Consider the following 6,325-nt stretch of genomic DNA (forward strand, 5'->3'; position numbering starts at 1 on the left):
AAAAGGGTTGGAATTATATACATGTATAAATATTTGTAGTTACCCAAATTGACTGCTGTGTGTGTGTGTGTGTGTGTGTGTGTGTGTGTGGATAATTAGTCGTTATGTGTGAGGACCTCCTTCTATCAGACACATGTACACAAACTCTTTGTGACTGATTTTCCAGAGTCGGGAATGCTAAAAGCTCTACGATATACTTCATGGTTGGGCATCAAAGGATCCTGGGTGTACTCGAATGCTCAAGCTTTCATCTCCACTCTGCTGGTTAAGTAAGCCTTGAGTGAATGATGGGAACACTTCAAACAGGGTAAAAGGGAAAGAGCTTGATGTACAGCAGCTCAACGTTTCATGAATTTAGCATGAGGAAAAGAAAGACACAGAAGTTTCTTCAGCTGCAGCGAGGATGTTTTCTCCCTCGATAGCGGTGTTAACACCCGTTCATGTTTCACCCACAAACACGGCGGCGTTCCCCCTCAGGAAGGTCTCTGGAGCACCACAGGTAGCGTGAGACGTAAGTGATCTGAGGAGGGCCTCTCTGCCGTACAGACCACCTCCTCACAATAACTCACTGAGGGTCAAGTTGAGCGCTCAATGATGTGCTCAGTTACTCTCCCGCCGCACAACATGACCTATGTCTGCCGGGATCGCTCCACTGGGCCCACTGTCCTTCCTCCTGATAGCAATCTGAGCAGCAACATCTGTTTTCAGGCCGTATTTACTCAACTAGGACGGGAGCAGATCCTGACACTCCCAGGAGGCTCCTTGTTGGGTCTAAAGGCCATTTGAGCATCCACAATCCATAAAATGAGGCATGTTAGAAATAAATGGAAATGAGATAGCCGTATGGTGTGTGGTGTGTAGTCAATAAAGTCAATAGCATATTAGGGAACCTTTTTTCTTACCTTTTTTAACTGTCTAATATTCACACCGAAGAGAAAACAAACACGGCAGTATTTAACTAAAGCCAAAGTGTTTCATGCTCATGCAAAAAAGTAGCTTGTGAAAATATTCAGTAGATTCATTTAACATCAATCTAAATTAAAATCTGTAACGAATAACACAATAACACTACTTTTTTCCAACATATGATTCATATGTAAATAAAAAAGCAGTCTTTGCCTAAATACCGGGATATCCCTCCTAGCTCATGAAAAAGGCTGGCTCTGTGATCGGCTTTACCCCGGACTCACTTGAGGTTACTTTCGAGAGAAGAGAACGAGGGTCGTACTCAAAACGGTTCTGATCTTTGCAGGTAACCCTTTGCACAGTCTGAAGCTCCTTCAGTGAGCGACTGGTGATGCCTCAGTGTTGTATACTGAACGACTCAGGAGGTCCTTTGTTCCAGCAGCAGTCAGATATCCTCGTGAACATTTGTATGTTGTGGCTCTGATTCATGTCTCAGATGGTTTCAGTGGTGTTTGTTATTTATTTACTGGTTGTGTATTGTGATTCAATCATCATCAAACAATCATTATTTGCAAAGCGCCAATTCATGACAAGTGTTATCTCGAGACGCTTTACAAAAGAGCATATGGTAGGCCTATAATGTGCCTTTGTATTCCTGGCGTTCCGGTTGTCCACACTTCCTCGCCGCTGAGGTGGAGGTCGGAGCAGGCCGTGCATGAATGAGGACGGGAGTGGTTTTGGGGGAAGACACAGTCCGATGGTGGTGGATGTGCGTCGGGCGATGATTGTGCGGTCGATATTGTTTGCTGTGACCAGGTGGTAAATGAGTTTCCCCGTTTGGGATTTATAAAGTTTTCTAATCTAATCTATTGGCCCATATGTCTCTTATTCAGGTGGGATATTTGGACCGTGACCATTGTGCTCCAAGGTGTTCATCATTTCAGATAAAGATTGGAAAAAACCTGGTTTCTCATTTCTAACAGATGATCGGGATTTTGCTTAAACTTTGCTTTGATTGGTTACTTCTGATGGACACTTTACATAGCAGCCTCTTGCATCTGTGTGAATGAAGACTAGAAAAGCTCAAGTCCATTTACCGTTAACAATGAGCTTTTGTATGAAATCTGCTTGTTTGTTTGCTTGAAGCTGTTTAGATCAAAATGCCACAAATAAATAAACAAGCAGAACGTGAGGTAGTTTATTATAGTATTCAGATTTACATGATTATCCTTAATGAATCTAAAGTGATCATAAAGAAAGTTATATGTGATGATGAGGTCCAAAACATAAACATGTTGCCTTTGGCTTACTAACAGGATGTAAAAACAGTGTTTTAATCCTTTTTGTCAGATATGATATAAACAATACGACAAGATGGAGGTCTTTGTTGCAAAACAAAACAAGTATAAACTGCATGTGGGTCAGGAAGGCTGTCGTTAAAGACACATAATGACAGATGAGTGATAATATCTTTAACTTGTATATTAGATTATATAACTCTTATATTGTAAATAACATCATATAGTTCAGTTTTCATTGTTTTTCAGAATAAATGGGCTTGTATTTGTTTGCTGTTGGGAAAAAAAAAAAAGCAACAGTATTCATGCCCGTTAACAGCCAATCTTCTCTCTTAACAGTGTGTCCAAGGAGGAAGAGGCTGCCATGGCTGACCATCTGGATGCTGGACGCTTCAGAACTCAGAGGTGAGGGATCGCTTTTGGGGGACGCATACTAACAAGAGACCGGATGATGCAAGATATTTTAGAATTTGAAAAGAGAAGCAGACAAATGAGTCAGGCATCATCTTTGTTTGTCTGAGTCCTTTATGTTTAACTTCCTTCACGTGTAGAAGATGTAAACAAAGACGTAACCAGTCCATTGGAGGTGAGTTTCTTTGGGATAAAATACGATCAAACCTGCACGGAATAAAGCGAGAGATTGGACCTTGGACCTGCTAATGACTGGTTAGCCGCAGTGGGAACACAGATGAATAATAAATCAAGTACTTTAGGAAGGTGAGGATCTGTGAGTCCCCGTAGGGTAACGGATGGCCCATCAAAGTCCTGTCATCCCCGCTGACATGGCCATGGAGGGTCGGCAACGCGTGACCAGAAGCCGCTCTCGGACCGGGCCATAAGATAATGAGCGGGAGTGATCAGGCTGTCAGATAAGGGTGAAAAACTCTGATGTGGCAACACCGTCTGTTGGAGTAAGGGAAGCGTGGTGTTTTCAAAACAGGAACACTGGTGGTTACTCATGGGTGTACGCATGTTCAAATTATACACAAAACAGAAACTCGAACATGCAGGACAACACTCCAGGTCCAGGTACACTTCTTTTTTTGAACATATTCATTTGTTTGGTGCACTCAGAGTTAAAAAAAACAGTTTGGAATCAGCTGTGTGTTTATCTCCTGTGAAGTGATGCATTGAAACTGAATATGTGAGCACGGCGCCCCTGAGACAGATTTGAGCAAATCATGCAGGGATCAGATGTCATCACTTAAAGGTGAGAGAGTGACTCAGCAGGATAAAGCCTCACCTGTTAGAGCAGGGAGTAAGGAAGCATGACCACAACTGTGCAACAAAGGTTTCAGTGAAGTGACATCCAGAAAATACTCCTCAAACTCCTGATATATATCACAAATGATTGGATACAAAAATCTAAATAAAGCACCTTTGGTAAAGGATTTATAGGCTTTAATATCGGCTTTATTGATGAATGAATTTAGAGAGTTACTCTGGGCTCGTCAATGGTGTGACCTTGAAGAAGAACAAACAAAAACAAAGAAAAATACAGCAGCTGTGAGGAATAGAAAGAGGACGACTTAATGGAGGGCGTATTATTTCAGCAGAATGTGACAGTGTTACCAGAATTAAATCCAAATATTTACCCTCAGCCCTGCACTTCTATTAAAAAGCGGCGTTGCTCTCTCTGCAGGGACGTGCAGGTCAAGGAGACTGAGCGAGCGAGAGAGCAGACACGGCGTGCTGATGCTGACGTCTTTGAGGCCAACGGCGGCTCATGGATCCAAGCGGCGGCGAGGGGGGATCTGTCTGACTTTGGTGTGAATAAAACATGCCGTGGCATGTTGGTAGCGACGATCGAGGAGGGCCCCCTGCATTATTCATGTTGAGGAGCAGGAGAGGGTGAGGGGTTGGTGTGTGTTGTAAAAGAGGAAGGAGAGGAAGAGGATGAGGATAAAGGGGGGGGGGGGGCTGTTAGGCTCTGCAGGGGCATGTGAAGGTGTAAGGGTGTTGCCAGGCTGCAAAGAAGGTTGTCCACCCAGCAACCAGGCTCAGACAGTTATCGTTACCTTGAGGCTTCTTTACACACTGACACTGATCCCCCTCTTCAACTCACTGCAGGCTCAACTGTCCAAAGCAAATCCATGTCATGACACGTCTAAAGGGAAGAAGAGCAACTTCAGCTTTTAATAATGCTGATTAAATTGTTAAATGTGATTAGAAAAAACTCAGCAGCACCAGAGATGCTGATTGACAGATTTGCCATATTTAACAGAAAATCAATACCTGTTTCATAGTAAAAAAAAATCTTTACAGTGCACGCTTATGTGTCAGAGAGGGATGAGGACGGGATGCAGGAGTCTAGTGATATCCTCGGCCCGGCTAACCCCAGAGACGGGGTTCTCCCATAAGAGCTGAATAAGTGTTTTCCCTCTGCAGAGCTGAGCGCAGGGGAGCAGGAGGAAATGTGTTCCAGTCAGCAGCTCCTCTTCCAGTCGAGGGAGAGGCAGGCAGACAGAAGCTGCCAGCCAAAGCTGATGCTACTGCTCCACCTGCAGGCTCACAATCACATCAAGCGTGTGTGTTTGGATGTGCTGTGTTGTGCAGAGGGTGTGGACAAGTACAAATCTGCTTCACACAGGGAAGTTTTCTGCCAAGCACAAATTGTATTGTATCAGTTCATAGATGCTATGACAAGAAAAGGAAACAAACAAACAATTGATTACTTATTTTGAGGATGAAACCTCAAAGAACAGAGTCAGGTTGCAGGTTGCAAAGTTTCTCTGATTGACTCTGATCTATAAAGGAGAGTATTTGTTTTAGTATTTGTTTAGAGAGTGTTTGGGTTTTGCAGAGAAGACAGCAGCTGTAAACGCTGAAGTCCATTCATTTCTCATCTGACACGCCCTGCAGAGTGGTCAGTGAAGACGCTGCTGCTGCTGCTGAAAGCTGTGCACTACAAACAGTGCGCATGTTTGAGGTCATATTCAGGGCAGAATCTTTCAATAAAACCCAAGGACAACTTGAATGTTTCTTGGGTTTTGCTTTATGCTGTTAGAGTTATTTGCATGATCTTTTTCTTGCATGCAAAAAAAGAAAACCCCAAATTATTGAACCAACACTGGAAACAGGTGCAGTGATGATTAAAAATGTCACATGCAAGAATCTGCACCATTTTTTTTTTTTTTAGGAAAGATCTTTTATAGTAGGCTAATCTTTGTGTTAAGGTAAGGTCATCCTGATGAGAATGCTGCTGCTGAGGGTTAGTGCATTCAAAAAGGATACACATTTTGAATCATTTATTAAAAGCAAAAAAAAAAAATTTAATTATATTTTTGATGCAGTTTAAATGAACTGCCATTCGTTGCATTTTCTTTTCTTGCAGGCAGACAACTCCAAACACAGATGAGCCTGCATGGGAAACAAGTGCAGTCATGATTAATTAACCCCGCGTGCTGAAAAATCTGCACTACCTGAAAGTCTTATTTAAGCTTGACATCTTTAACTGCGCCCTTTCTAGTAATGTAAGATAATCCTGCAGCATGAAGGCTGAAGGTGGAGAGGAACAGAGTAACCATGTGCCAGCATGGCTTGATTACAGTAATGTGAACGCTCAGTAGCAGCTGGTGCTTATCGGCTCCGACTAAAGTCAGCACAGCAGCACTGCACTGCACGGCTGACACACCCAACACACACACACACACACACACACACACACACACACACACACACATACACTGCCCGGTTTCTAATTCAATATAAATACACTCATTCAGCCTTGGGAGGGAACATTGTGGAGCCAAAACCAGAGCTGGTTCACAATCTAAAGATAAAATCTGTAATGTTTTAAAAACGATTTTGTTTCTACTTCTCTAGTCTATTCAAATCGAGTTGAATTCATTAATTTTTTTTCCCCCTGAAAATGTGAACATTTCTAAGATATTGACTTGAAGATCGGGAAAGAGAAAACAGTTTGTTTAGGGATGTTAACATCAATCATTATTCGTAGATCTTGTCAAGAAGAGCTGTCAGAACTGCATGTACTTGTTATCGACACAACATAGCATCACAACTTTTCAGGCTGCGTTGAATGCTCCATCCTGATTGGTTAATCAAGTCACTCTTGGGTCTGATACTCCTCAATAGCAGACCGCTGATGTGAAAATAGCACG

Source organism: Labrus mixtus, chromosome 19 (assembly GCF_963584025.1).
Source record: "Labrus mixtus chromosome 19, fLabMix1.1, whole genome shotgun sequence".
NCBI lineage: Eukaryota > Metazoa > Chordata > Actinopteri > Labriformes > Labridae > Labrus > Labrus mixtus.